The sequence below is a fragment of the Ambystoma mexicanum genome, chromosome 5q (genome assembly GCF_040938575.1).
Source record: "Ambystoma mexicanum isolate Mex_15411 chromosome 5q, UKY_AmexF1_1, whole genome shotgun sequence".
NCBI classification, from domain to species: domain Eukaryota; kingdom Metazoa; phylum Chordata; class Amphibia; order Caudata; family Ambystomatidae; genus Ambystoma; species Ambystoma mexicanum.
In genome coordinates, this window is record NC_090933.1 from 1219704938 (window position 1) to 1219719976 (window position 15039).

Here is a 15039-nt window from a genome sequence, read left to right on the forward strand (position 1 = left end):
CCCCTACGTCATGAAGACATATATCTAACCCATATAAAAGGATCGGTTCCACTTTCAACAAATAAAAGTCAATCAGTGGTTGCAACAAAAATTCACAGATTGTTCTCAGCATGATCTTCATCATCGATACTAGTGGACGGACCTTCATCTTTAGATATTTCTGCCAAAATTTGAGAGAGTACTGGACATTTAGGGGATACCCCAGATAACGAATTGAGTTTTCGCATTCGATATCAATGCCATTGAGTTGCCACTTGTACGATTTAATTTTTCTAAAATTTCGGAATACCACAATTTGTGATTTTGAAGAATTGGGTGATAGATTGCGAGATGCTGCATATTTAGCAAATCGATTCAGTTTTAACTGTAGTCCACTAGGAGTGCGATCAAATAATAAGATGTCATCTGCAAAACATAACCATGAAATTTTCAGTTCCCTTAGTTTCACAGGAAACATACCAGATTCATTCCACAACATATCCATATCACAAAGGTATAGGTTAAATAAAGTGGCAGCCATATTACAACCTTGTTTAACCCCTGTCATAGTCAAAATAGGAGCTGTTAAGGCGCCATCTCTGGTTACCCTAATTTGATATGTCGTGTGGTTGTGTAGCATTGCAACTAGTTGAATCATTCTTTTTGGAAAACCAAGTTTTAAGAGTTTTGACCATAAAACCTCTCTTATGACTGAGTCAAAAGCACTGCTCATATCAAGTGCAGCCATATAGACTGTACCAGAATCTAATATTTTAGTTTGAGCAAATATGTGGGAGATAATGAGAGCGTTTAACGAAGTCCCCATATACTTACGAAACCCCGTTTGAAACTTTGAGAATATATTCTTAATAAAACTTTGGAGTCGTTGAAGAAAAATTATAGAAAAAACCTTTTCAGAGGCATCCATTAATGCAATTGGCCTGAAATTCGAGGGTAAATTAGGATTCCCTTTCTTATATAGAGGAATTATTATGGCGTTAAGCCAAGATTTTGGGATGAGATTGGTAGATAGAATAAATGCAAATTTGGTATAGAGAATCGCACCCCAAAAATATGGGTCATCTTTTAGAATACAGGCAGGCAGACCATCAGGCCCAGCAGCTTTGGAATAATTGAGCAGATTAATGGCCTCAACAATTTCATTCATAGAGAAGAAAATAAGATCCTTACAATAATGCTCAAGTATACCAGAGTTGTGTATCTTAAATTGGACAGGCAAACTATATTTGCATTTAAAATAGTCGATCCATGTACTTGAAGCAATTGGGGAGGCAAAATCATGCAACAGCGCCCCCTTTTTGTTGTTGAGTATTGCCCAAATGTTCCTGGTATCATGAGTGATGAGACACTTCATCATTTGCTGATTGGCCGATAGTTTTACATTAAACTTTATAGATGCAGTTTTATGCCTATATTCTTTTAAGATTCCCATTTTTGTGGAGTGATACAGATAAAACTGTAGATTTTTTTGCTTTAATGCACGTATAGATCGATTTTTTTCCCTCTTAATTGCTGCTATTTCCAAATTGTACCCACTCTCACCTGTTGGGTTAAGTGATTGAACTTTTTGGACTAGATAGTCAATGTGTTTTTTGATTATAAAGGAATTCCAATCCTCTCTTCTATGTGCATCAAAAGACAATTCAACCCTGTTATAAAACCGAATCACATCTCTATGAACCAAAAAGGAAAGCTCTCCACACATTTTAGGAGACCAGCCTACAGAATTCTGTGGTCGATGGAGGGTCACCAATCCCAACGCTACTTCTTTGTTTAAAGATGCCAGATCACATCTAATACTTGTACTTATTGGAAAATGGTCACTCATAGTTTGATTGTGAATTAAAACATTATTTGCCAAAGGCATGCATACGGATGAGACAAAAAAGTAGTCTATATATGTGGAGTGAGTCCCCCTCTTCCATGTTCCTTTATGGTCACCAGTAAGAAATTCCAGCAATTGGATATTCCAATCTTTAAAATATGAGACCCAACGCTTCCCCATAGATTCCGAGGCACTCGAAGAAGACTTTCACTTGTGAAGTAACTTAGATGAAGTCGATAGGCAGACAGCATTAAAGTCACCCCCAATAACAATCGTGTATTTTGGGTTTCTAACCATAGCTTCCTCGAGTAGCTCATCCATGTTATCCAATGCAGCATCAATCGATAAGTTGGCAGGGTTGTGGTACACACATACCAATAACAGTACATTGGACATTACACCTGTAAAGACTCAACTGCCAACACTCCGTGTTTTGCGAACATAACCTTTGAAATGTGATTCATGTTGTTGTTATTGAGTATACCAATACCTCCAAGCGGTCGACCAATTACACCTCTCACAGCAGGTACACAAAAATTGGAGTAACCCTCAATATTCAATTCGTTAACACACTAAGGGGCCGATTCATGGAACAAACGTGCGCCGAAAATCTACGCGCAAGCAGGCGCAAGCGGAAAAAAAGAGAGTGCGATTCATGGAAGTCCCTGCGCGTGTCTTCCTCGGGATGTGCGCCAAACCCGTGCATGGCGCACACGTCACTGCAACATCCCGAAAGACGTGCGCGACGCGCACAGTGAAAGCGCACAACCTCTGCGCATACACTAGAAAGTGGGCGGAACACGGGGCATAACGCGCGGAATGGGGAACAACTTGCGAAAACAAGGGCGTAACTGGGGATGTACTGCAGGGAAGCAGAGGGAACGCCCACACGCACACGAACCACACGTATTCATGGAACCGAATAGGGCAAAGCCACGCACAGCGAAAGACACGCACAAGCCGATACACGTCCGCCACACGAAGGCAGGCGGTAGCGTCCCTGCGCTTTACAAAAGTGGCAACATACAGCAATAGTGCCTGTGCGAGCGGGGCACGTGTATTTCGGGGTTGCGCGGGAAGTTACACACGCGATTGAGCGGGGTACGTGTATTTCAGGGGTTTGCGTTCTCACGTGATCGGGCCTGGGGGAGTGGGCTACGTGTATTTCAGGGGTTCGCGTGAAGTTTTCCACGCGATCGGGCCTGGGGGAGCGGGCTACGTGTATTTCAGGGGTTCGCATGAAGTTTCTCACGCGATCGGGCCTGGGGGAGCGGGCTACGTGTATTTCAGGGGTTCGCGTGAAGTTTTACACGCGAATAGCCTGGGCGCGTGTATTTCAGGGGTGCGCGGGAAGTTTTCACGCGAATAGCCTGGGCGCGTGTATTTCAGGGGTTTGCGTGAAGTTTTACACGCGAATAGCCTGGGCGCGTGTATTTCAGGGGTGTGCGGGAAGTTTTACACGCGAATAGCCTGGGCGCGTGTATTTCAGGGGTGCGCGGGAAGTTTTACACGCGAATAGCCTGGGCGCGTGTATTTCAGGGGTTCGCGGGAAGTTTCTCACGCGATCGGGCCTGGGGGAGCGGGCTACGTGTATTTCAGGGGTTCGCGTGAAGTTTTACACGCGAATAGCCTGGGCGCGTGTATTTCAGGGGTGCGCGGGAAGTTTTACACGCGAATAGCCTGGGCGCGTGTATTTCAGGGGTTCGCGTGAAGTTTTACACGCGAATAGCCTGGGCGCGTGTATTTCAGGGGTGCGCGGGAAGTTTTACACGCGAATAGCCTGGGCGCGTGTATTTCAGGGGTGCGCAGGAAGTTTTACACGCAAATAGCCTGGGCGCGTGTATTTCAGGGGTTCGCGGGAAGTTTCTCACGCGATCGGGCCTGGGGGAGCAGGCTACGTGTATTTCAGGGGTGTGCGGGAAGTTTTACACGCGAATAGCCTGGGGGAGCGGGGTACCACTCACCGTCTGCCTTGCGTGTAGTAGAACGCGTAGCCAACACCCGCTGTGAAGTAATAGCGTGTGAACCCCAATGGATGGAAAACACACGCACCGCACGAAAAGCACGTACAGAACATAAAGGCACGCGGGATCTCCAAGCCCTGCCAGGGCAACGCCCGTGCGCAAAACGTCACAGACGCGCTTACGCTGTAAGGGCCTTTGGTCCAATGAAATCGCGTACGCGTGCTGACGCGCTTACGCGCTAAGGGCCTTTCCTCGAATTACACGCTGACGTGCAGATTTTTCACGTGCCAAATCACTCCGTATCAAGCTGGCCACGCGAAAACACACGGAAGACCACGCTCCTGCCCAGAAGGCCGAATCACTGCCCCCCAGTGCCCCGAGCAGCCTCCCACGTGCCATCTGCTGCTGCCTGCCTGCCTGCCTGCCTGCTGCCACCGTGCCCGGCCATTTGGTGCCTGCACATCAGCCATCTGCAGGGGTCCAGTTGCTGTGTCCACCCCTGCTGGTACAGAAGACTCCCGACTCGAATAACATCGCTCCACAGCCCAGCCCCAGGACCCAGTTGCCCACCCACTCCTGCCCCTGGGGTTGCCATGTCGGGCACATCCACATCTGACCCCAGTGGCAACCCCCGGCCAGAGGGGCAGAGGGGCACCAGCTTCACTGCCACCGAAGTTGGTGTCCTGGTGGAGCAAGTCCTGGGGCAGTATGATGCCCTCTTCGGATCGTCCCGCGCCAACAGAGAAGGACGGGATAGGATCTGGGCCGACTGTGTGGTTGCCATCAACGCGGAGGGGGTGGCAACCCGCACCATCCTGAAGGTCAAGAAGCGCTGGGAGGACTTGAGGTCCAGGATCCTCATGAAGGCCCGGCGCCTCGTGGAGGGGGGCCGGGCCGCATGAGTTCCATCCAGTTGAGGGTCCTGGAACGCGCACACCCAGCGCTCCACGCCCAGGTCCTTGAGAGGGAGACCCGTTTGGAGTTGAGAGGTAAGTGGCCAAGCATTGCTGTGTGAGACAGGGCATGTTGCAGTGTGCTGGTTGTCTGATACTTGCCTGCATGTGTGACATAGGCCATGTACGCATGTATGTGTGCAGGGACATCATGGGAATGCATGTGCGACCTGTAATGTGTGAACCGCACGGTTGTTGCATGTGTTTGAATGCGACATGGGGAGCCCTGTGCAGATTGCACACATGAGAGCATGGCAGTCTCTGTTCCTGGACATGGGTGGGGGCGAGGGATGGGTGCTGATGCCAGATACATATGTGGTATCCATGTCTGTGTGCCTGACCTGCGTGTCTGTGACTTGTGAGTGCCATGGATGCATGACACATGTCTGTGACAATGTACAGATTCACTGATGCAGCCTAGTCATCCTTGTATGCACTGTGATTCGGGTGTACGGGGCCAGATGGATGTGACTGAGGTGAAGTGTGTGCATGTGATAGGCATGACCCATGATGCATGTGAGTCCCATTACATTGTATGATTCGAGAGTCCATTGGACATGCATTGAAATGTCCATGGCACGCACCATGACTGTCACTGTGTGTGTTTTGCCTGGACTGACACATGTGTTGTGGTGTGACATGATGGAAGTGTACTTTGACAGTGGCACTCATCTGCTATTGCTTCCTGTCTAGGGGACCATTGTACAGTACCCTGATGCTTGTGTTCTATGTCTCCCTCTACGCAGCGGCTAGTGAAGGAGAGGGCGGAGACGGCGCTGTGGAGCAAGGCGGCTGGGATGCCCCCACGGCTGCAGTGGAAGGGGGGGTGAGCCCCCACAGGGGCCTGCTACGGCGGTAGACGGCGAGGAGCCATCCAGGTTCGTGGTTTCCACAGAGGAGGAGGAGGCCGCCACTGAGGCGCACATGGGGCCTGGTGGGGGCATCCCTGCTGGTGCAAGTGGTGCAGTCCAGGGGCAGGGGCAGGAGACAGCACAGGTCACCGTGGAGGGGCCTGTGCATGTCGCTGTCCCTGAACCTGTGGGTGCACCACCTTGCACCAGCAGGGATGCCCCGTCCCAGGCCCGTCCGCAGGTAGAGGGGATGTCCATGTCATCTGACTCCCCTCCACCTGCGGACGAGGGGACCCCTGGCCGTGTGGAGAAGGTCCTGATTGGGGTCGCAATGCGCACGGCTGTGATTCGTGATGCCGTGCGTGCTTTCCAGGAGGAGCACGCACGTCATCACGAAGAGCACCGTGCCGACGTGGCCCAATTGGGATCGGCCCTGTTCGGGGGTTTCCTGCATGTGTCGGCCAATCTGGCGGCCCACTCCTCCTCTGTGGAGACTATACGCCAGTCGTTCTCCTTGCCGTCTTCCGGCCCAGATGCCACCAGGGCCCCCTGTGGACCTGCCCTGACCAATGCAGCCAGCTCGGTGGGGATCCCATCCCTGCCACAGTCGGGAGTCAGAGGTCCAGCAGGGGTGGACAACACAGCAACTGGACCCCAGCAGATGGAGGATGTGACGGCATCATCGGGCAGGGCACGTGCACGACGGCGTCGGTGGTTTCCATCATCCTGGATGCCGTCGTGCTGGCAGAGGCAGTGGCGTCGGAGGCAGCAGCAGGCTCGACGTGGGAGGCATCATGGCTCGGGGCCATCAAGATCAGAGGGGCAGGCATCGGCCGGAGGGCAGGAGAACCCTGGGATGGTAGTGTCTTCCGTGTAGGAGCAGTTGGTCCAGCGGATAGGTGCGGAGCGGCAGCGGGCGGAAGAGGAGCGGCTCACCATGGTCAGGGCGGAGTTCTCCATGCATCGGGCGTTGAGGCGGGCTGAGTGCCTCGAGGAAGCTCGCAGGGAGTTTGAGCTGGACATGGGGTTATCCCTGCGAGACCTCGGGGCCAGGACAGAGTCCCGCCTCCAGGACATCGACATGGAGTTCGATGATGCCCTGGCCGGCAACATCACAGAGTGAGCCGCAGGACTTGCCCGCTGCCATTGTATATAGTTCTTTAGTTAGTTAGTGTTAGGTTTCCTTTATTTTTTAAGTTTTTTTTGGACCGCTCGGACAATGGCCACTTTTCTGTATATATTTTTTTTATTAGTTAGTAGTATTAGGTTTCATTTATGGTGTTGGGCTCATGGACCCTGGGATATTCTTGTACATAGTTTGATGTTTGGAAAACATTTGTTGGATTTATATTTGTGTTCACCATGAGGCAATGGTTTTTCCTTATTTTTTCCCCCCATTATTTTGCTTTGGACTACATTAGTTTTTGGATTCCTTTGTTTTTTGATTTTTTCTATTAGTTCTCGGACATGGACCATTTGTTTTGTCATCCCCATTGTTGTGTGTTTTATTTCTTTACTTCATTTTCATCTTTAATATATATATTTATTACTTACATTTGTGGTATTTTCTCATTGGTTTCATGCATGTCATGATATGGGTTTTGACATTCACTTGCACCCATTGTGTATGTGTGTGTGACGGACATGTGTTCATTTACATACTTGCCATTGGGGTTGTATCATGTAATTGCATCTACTATGTGGGTGGATGCAATCCTTGGCTGGGTGTTTGTGCTGGGTATGCTGCCCATTACTGCCATGATTGCGTTTCGTCAGGACCTGGGGCCAGGGGGACATGAGTGGGGGCCTGCAGGGGGGTGGGGGTGCAAGGGGACATGAGTGGGGGCCTGCTGGGGGGTGGGGGTGCAAGGGGACATGAGTGGGACATGGTTGGGGGCCTGCTGGCAGGTGCCCCACAGTGCTGGGGGGTGGGGGTGCAAGGGGACATGAGTGGGGGCCTGCTGGGGGGTGGGGGTGCAAGGGGACATGAGTGGGACATGGTTGGGGGCCTGCTGGCAGGTGCCCCACAGTGCTGGGGGCTGGGGGTGCAGGGGGACATGAGTGGGGGCCTGCTGGGGGGTGGGGGTGCAAGGGGACATGAGTGGGACATGGTCGGGGGCCTGCTGGCAGGTGCCCCACAGTGCTGGGGGGTGGGGGTGCAGGGGGACATGAGTGGGGGCCTGCTGGGGGGTGGGGGTGCAAGGGGACATGGTTGGGGGCCTCCTGGCAGGTGCCCAACAGTGCTGGGGGGTGGGGGTGCAAGGGGACATGAGTGGGGGCCTGCTGGTGGGTGGGGGTGCAAGGGGACATGAGTGGGACATGGTTGGGGGCCTGCTGGCAGGTGCCCCACAGTGCTGGGGGGTGGGGGTGCAGGGGGACATGAGTGGGGGCCTGCTGGGGGGTGGGGGTGCAAGGGGACATGGTTGGGGGCCTGCTGGCAGGTGCCCCACAGTGCTGGGGGGTGGGGGTGCAAGGGGACATGAGTGGGACATGGTTGGGGGCCTGCTGGCAGGTGCCCCACAGTGCTGGGGGGTGGGGATGCAGGGGGACATGAGTGGGGGCCTGCTGGGGGGTGCAAGGGGACATGGTTGGGGGCCTGCTGGCAGGTGCCCCACAGTGCTGGGGGGTGGGGGTGAAGGGGGACATGAGTGGGGGCCTGCTGGGGGGTGGGGGTGCAAGGGGACATGGTTGGGGGCCTGCTGGCAGGTGCCCCACAGTGCTGGGGGCGTGGGGGTGCAAGGGGACATGAGTGGGGGCCTGCTGGGGGGTGGGGGTGCAAGGGGACATGAGTGGGACATGGTTGGGGGCCTGCTGGCAGGTGCCCCACAGTGCTGGGGGGTGGGGGTGCAGGGGGACATGAGTGGGGGCCAGCTGGGGGGTGGGGGTGCAAGGGGACATGGTTGGGGGCCTGCTGGCAGGTGCCCCACAGTGCTGGGGGGTGGGGGTTCAAGGGGACATGAGTGGGACATGGTTGGGGGCCTGCTGGCAGGTGCCCCACGGTGCTGGGGGGTGGGGGTGCAAGGGGACTTGTGGCTTGGCTGGGGGGCATGCCCATGGTGGATGGGCTGCCTGTGGGACATGACCAGGGGTGCAGGGTAGTCCCCTGTGGTGTGGGCTGCCTGCAGAGGTCGTGGAGGGGGTAGAGGGGAGACCTGGGAGGACCCACACTGGCAATTCACCTCTTCAACTTCCCGCACAGCCACGTAATACACTGCCTCACTCGCACAGGCCCAATCGCGTGTAGAATTTCTCGAGCACCCCCGGAATACACGTACCCAGGCCAATCGCGTGTAGATTTTCTCGCGCACCCCTGTAATACACGTACCCAGGCCAATCGCGTGTAGATTTTCTCGCGCACCCCTGAAATCCACGTACCCAGGCCAATCGCGTGTAGAATTTCTCGCGCACCCCTGAAATCCACGTACCCAGCCCAATCGCGTGTAGATTTTCTCGCGCACCCCTGTAATACACGTACCCAGGCCAATCGCATGTAGAATTTCTCGCGCACCCCTGAAATCCACGTACCCAGGCCAATCGCGTGTAGATTTTCTCGCGCACCCCTGTAATACACGTACCCAGGCCAATCGCGTGTAGAATTTCTCACGCACCCCTGTAATCCACGTACCCAGGCCAATCGCGTGTAGAATTTCTCGCGCACCCCTGAAATCCACGTACCCAGGCCAATCGCGTGTAGAATTTCTCGTGCACCCCTGAAATCCACGTACCCAGGCCAATCGCGTGTAGAATTTCTCGCGCACCCCTGTAATACACGTACCCAGGCCTATCGCGTGTGGGAACACCCGCACACCCCTGAAATACACGCTCCCCGCTCTGTGTTTGCTGCTGCCCTTTGCGCTGGATTGGGGATTTTGATGGCTTTTCCCTGCGCGAGGGGCGTTCTTGGGGGCGTAACTGACGCTGCTGCAGGGTCGCTGCGCCACTCTGCGCCACGGCTGGTTGTGGATGTTGGAATCCATGAATACGCTGTGCGCCTGAATGTGTTTCGGCGCACGCGGCTGGCGCAGACTACCGCACGCGCACACTGTGCGCCAGCCGCGTGCGCCACTTGTGCGCCGAATTCTATGAATTGGCCCCATAGTTTCTTGTAAGAATATAATAGTGTGAGGACCCATTGAAACAAAATGAGATGACCATTTCTCTAGGTTTCATTTCCCACAACAATTCCAAGATATTATTTTAAGATTCTGAACCTTCTGAGCTGTAACATTATTTGTCTATTGTTTGTTTTGCTTGTTAGAGAAATCAAGAATAGAAGACATAAGGGGAGCTAGCCAAGAAATGTTCGAAGTGGCTGCCACCAGCTCAGAAATTTTTGTAATTAATTCAACAGTATGTTCGGAACCAGCTGATGAATTTGCTTGAGTGGAACCACTCACAACCTCAGGTTCTAACATTTCATTCAGAAATATCTCAGCTTCTTCAATCGTTCTAAATAGATGTAGGGTTAGCCCACGGGAATTGAAATCCTCTCTATGGTCCCACAATAACCGGAGTATCATCGCTGAATGTGGGGCACAAATCATTCTGAGATTATTATGGTTTGCCAGCCTTAACCACTCAATATCATCCATGCGGAGGGTTCTTAGATTAGGGCTCTCTCTAAAGATATTAAACAAAAACGATCTGTTCAACCTTTGCTTACCATTAATTGCCTGATCACTAGACCAGCCTAGAAAATATCTTACATTTCTTTCAAAAACATAATTGATTTCTTCTTTTTAATTGCTGCCTGGTGGCGGAGGCTTATTCTCAACTGATTCTCTAGTGTCAATAGCTTCCATTGCTGCATTTATAAATGCCCCCTCAAAATCGTTTGAATCTATTTGGCTTGCTGGACAATTGTCGTTTTTTTCAGATTCCTCGTCAGATCGGGGATTATATGTGTTCCTTGCACAACTTTTTTTCGTCATCATAGCGCAGGCCTTTTTTTGTTTGGGGACTGCCCCCGTAAACTTATCTGGAGAAAAATCCTTCATTCGTCCCTAAACCGTGTTTTTTTTTTCAATGATAGGATAGAAAGACGAAAGCCTGCCTTGTGCCATCTGTCCCGAATTAACCAATCCCAACTCAACCACAGATGACTTCACAACAGTTCCCGTTTTTTTTGTTTGGGAATGGGAAGCAGTTGCAGGATCCACATTTAAGACTAACTTTGATTCATCATTCAGTTGAGTCAAGTCAATCTTTGAAACGTTTGCAGAGCCTACGTTTGAATTTGAAGACTGCAACTCATCCAAGTCAACAGCAATAGTCTCTCTCTTTTTATTTTTTTTATTTTTTTTGCTATCAACCTGGCTCGTTTTTTTTGCATCCAGTGTTGATAGCTTTTTTTTCAGTTTGTTTTCTCTTTTAATTGCCCTAATATGAGCTCGCTTCATTTTGCGTGACATAAAAGGTAACTGTGACCCTTCAGGATCAATATCCTCACACTCAGTACTCACTATATCTCCCTTCTCACTAAATTTCACCAGATTTTCAGCGAGAATAGATTTGTTTCTCCGTTGTTCTTCTTCGGCTTCAATTATGACATTTACCAGGGGAGAGGGGCTATTAGGTGTGTTCTCTTTTGGAATTGACATAGAACCAATAGCATCAGCATACTCTTCAAGACGTCCCCCACCAAATTTTAAATCTAAATGTTGCCTTGTTAATAAACAAACTAACTCATCTAGTATCCGAGAGTTCTGTTTCACTTCATCCACTAAAGCAGTAGAACCAGCATAAGTCACAGAGGAACATACCTCCTTTGGTCCTTCCACTACAGCTCTTGCATACGTGCGTGAGTCACATGCCACAATTACAGAAGAATCATCCGTTTGTGTATATTGATTCATGCGCGTTTGGTCGTTAATTGACAGAGCTTTCAGTAAGCATGCATCTATAAGTGCCTGTTTCTCTGATTGAACAGCAGATTGCGAAGTCAGCATACCCTCAATTTTGGAAATCTTATTAGTGAGAGTTAACACTATTTCTTTTAGGGAGTTGATTTGCATGTGAGTTAAATCATGACCCTTATCCAAGAGATTTAAGAGAGATGAAATCACCGGAAAATTACTTAGATCATCATCTTTATTTAGATCCTTGGAATGAGATTGTTGGAGTTTGACTGGTAGTGATCGTGCCCCTACCTCGTAGCACAAATCTTCATCAAAGGTCTCATTCACCATTTGTGTAGGGGCTGAAATGGGGCCTGGAGCAGTAGAAGTTTTACAGAATATAGGCGAGCTGCAGGAAGGTCTCTGCACGTTCATGATGGTAAGAATCAATACATGCAGATGAATGGATAGAGGACCCATCGTGAAGATTATGCAAACAGATACGTTCGACCTCCGAAGGCAAAAATACAACAGGTGAATTCGGAGCCATTGAAATCCGGCAACGTTTCTCCCATTCGCCAATCAATGCGGGGCCCAGAAAAGAAACATCAGAAATAATATTAGATGCCACATATGTTTTGACATCTTGCTTAGCAGCTGCCAAATTCCCTGCTAACTCCTCTGAATTTGCTATATCATCAGTATTACTAATGGTGGACTTTTTATTTGATTCACCATCTGCAGGAGGAGCTTTAGATATGCAAGATAGTAATTGATTGCATTCATCGTCGTTTGGTTCTACTGCTAATGGTTGCAGGCTATACGGGATGTTTTTTATATCATTTAAACCATCTTCACCAACCGCTGCAATTGAATTTGGCTCTATATCAGAGTCATGTAGTAGCACTGGATTAGAGGCATTCATCCCTACGTGAGAGTTGCCTTCAGCAAGACTCTTACTGCTTCGCAGACTAACCACCATTATTAAAGCCTACACCACACAGTAGCTAATACTCCTCTGTCAACAAAGAAACCAATATTAGGAGGCCCCGCGACCCGCGCCGCAAACAGCAAACAGTACTTGTCCTGAACTTGGTGCGCGGCGCAGGTGCGCGAGGCAACCAGTACTTGAGGACGCAGGTTGCAGGGCGTGACACGATAGAGGGGGCGTGGCCACCACAACAGGAAAGACCTTTGCAGATGAAAGCAGAAAAGGCGATTTTTAGTAAAGGAGCACAAAAGAAAAAACTACCATGCACAAGCCGTAAAGCAACACTGCTTACAGCACACAATTTGTAAGGGGCACAGTTGTGAAAGGCACAGTTGTGCAATGCTCGAGTTGTGGAGCAACACAGAGAGCCATCTGTGTGTAACACTAATTTAGGCAAACAGTCACCTTTGGGTCAGGCACGTTGGTGCACCCTTAAAGGACGTCCTCCAAGACGTGACAAAGGCGTTGGGCAATTCCGTACACAATCCAAAATGTGTCCAGGATGAATAAAGTCACGAGTAGAGAGACGAGGCAGTACTTGTCCTGTACTTGGTGCGCGGCGCAGGTGCGCGTGGCAACCAGTACTTGAGGACGCAGGTTGCAGGCGTGACACGATAGAGGGGGCATGGCCACCACAACAGGAAAGACCTTTGGGTCAGGCACGTTGGTGCACCCTTAAAGGACGTCCTCCAGGACGTGACAAAGGCGTTGGGCAATTCCGTACGCAATCCAAAATGTGTCCAGGATGAATAAAGTCACGAGTAGAGAGACGAGGCAGCAACAGCAAACAGTACTTGTCCTGTACTTGGTACAGTCGAACCCGAACTGCTAGGTCACATCCATTCTGCACAAGACCACAAGCATCCCCAGACATGTTTCAGCCTTGTTGGGCGTCATCAGTGAGGAGTAGCTTGGGTCTCTAGGCCCGTCAAACTCGGGACCCACGTCTGGGCATACCCGTCCCACTCGCTGTGACTTTAGCAAAACAGAAAGGTGATCGCTGGAAGGTTTTGAATTCATCATAACCACTGGCAAAACTCTTGGCAACCCTCCAGACCATCATTTTTCAGCCTGCCAAGCCATTACAGAAGGGGAAAAACCATAACCAAATCAGGCCTTGTCCTACCCCAAAAGAGGCAGTCCATCCTGAACTGCTAGGTCACATCCCTTCTGCATGAGACCACAAGCATCCCCAGACATGATTCAGCCTTGTTGGGCGTCATCAGTGCGGAGTAGCTTGGGTCTCTAGGCCCGGCAGACTCGGGACCCACATCTGGGTATACCCGTCCCACTCGGGGTAACTTTAGCAAAACGGAAAGGGGATCGCTGGAAGGTTTTGAATTAATCACAACCACAGGCAAAGCTCTGGGCAACCCTCCAGACCATCATTTTTCAGCCTCCCAAACCATTACAGAAGGGGAAAAACCATATGCAAATGAGGCCTGGTCTTACACAAAAGAGGCAGTCCAGCCCAAACTGCTAGGTCACATCCCTCCTGCACGAGACCACAAGCATCCCCAGACATGTTTCAACCTTGTTGGGCGTCATCAGTGAGGAGTAGCTTGGGTCTGCAGGCCCGGCAGACTCTGGACCCACGTCTGGGCATACCCATCCCAATCTGGGTGAATTTAGCAAAACGGAAATGTGATCGCTGGAAGGTTTTGAATTAATCATAACCATATGCAAAGCTCTGGGCAACCCTCTAGACCATCATTTTTCAGCCTGCCAAGCCATTACAGAAGGGGAAAAACCATATGCAAACCAGGCCTGGTCCTACCCCAAAAGAGGCAGTCCAACCCGAACTGCTAGGTCACATCCCTTCTGCGTGAGACCACAAGCATCCCCAGACATGTGTCAGCCTTGTTGGGCATCATCAGTGAGGAGTAGCTTGGGTTGTAGGCCCGGCAGGCTTGGGACCCACGTCTGGGCATACCCGTCCCACTCGGGGTGCCTTTAGCAAAACAGAAAGGTGATCGCTGGAAGGTTTTGAATTAATCTTAACCACGGGCAAAGCTCTGGGCAACCCTACAGACCATCATTTTTCAGCCTCCCAAACCATTACAGAAGGGGAAAAACCATATGCAAATCAGGCCTGGTCCTACCCCAAAAGAGGCAGTCCAACCCGAACTGCTAGGTCACATCCATTCTGCACAAGACCACAAGCATCCCCAGACATGTTTCAGCCTTGCTGGGCGTCATCAGTGAGGAGTAGCTTGGGTCTCTAGGCCCGGCAAACTCGGGACCAACGTCTGGGCATACCCGTCCCACTCGCTGTGACTTTAGCAAAACAGAAAGGTGATCACTGGAAGGTTTTGAATTCATCATAACCACGGGCAAAGCTCTGGGCAACCCTCCAGACCATCATTTTTCAGCCTGCCAAGCCATTACAGAAGGGGAAAAACCATAACCAAATCAGGCCTGGTCCTACCCCCAAAGAGGGAGTACATCCCAAACTGCTAGGTCACATTCCTTCTGCATGAGACCACAAGCATCCCCAGACATGATTCAGCCTTGTTGGGCGTCATCAGTGAGGAGTAGCTTGGGTCTCTAGGCCTGGCAGACTCGGGACCCACGCCTCGGCATACCCGTCCCACTCGGGGTGACTTAGCAAAACAGAA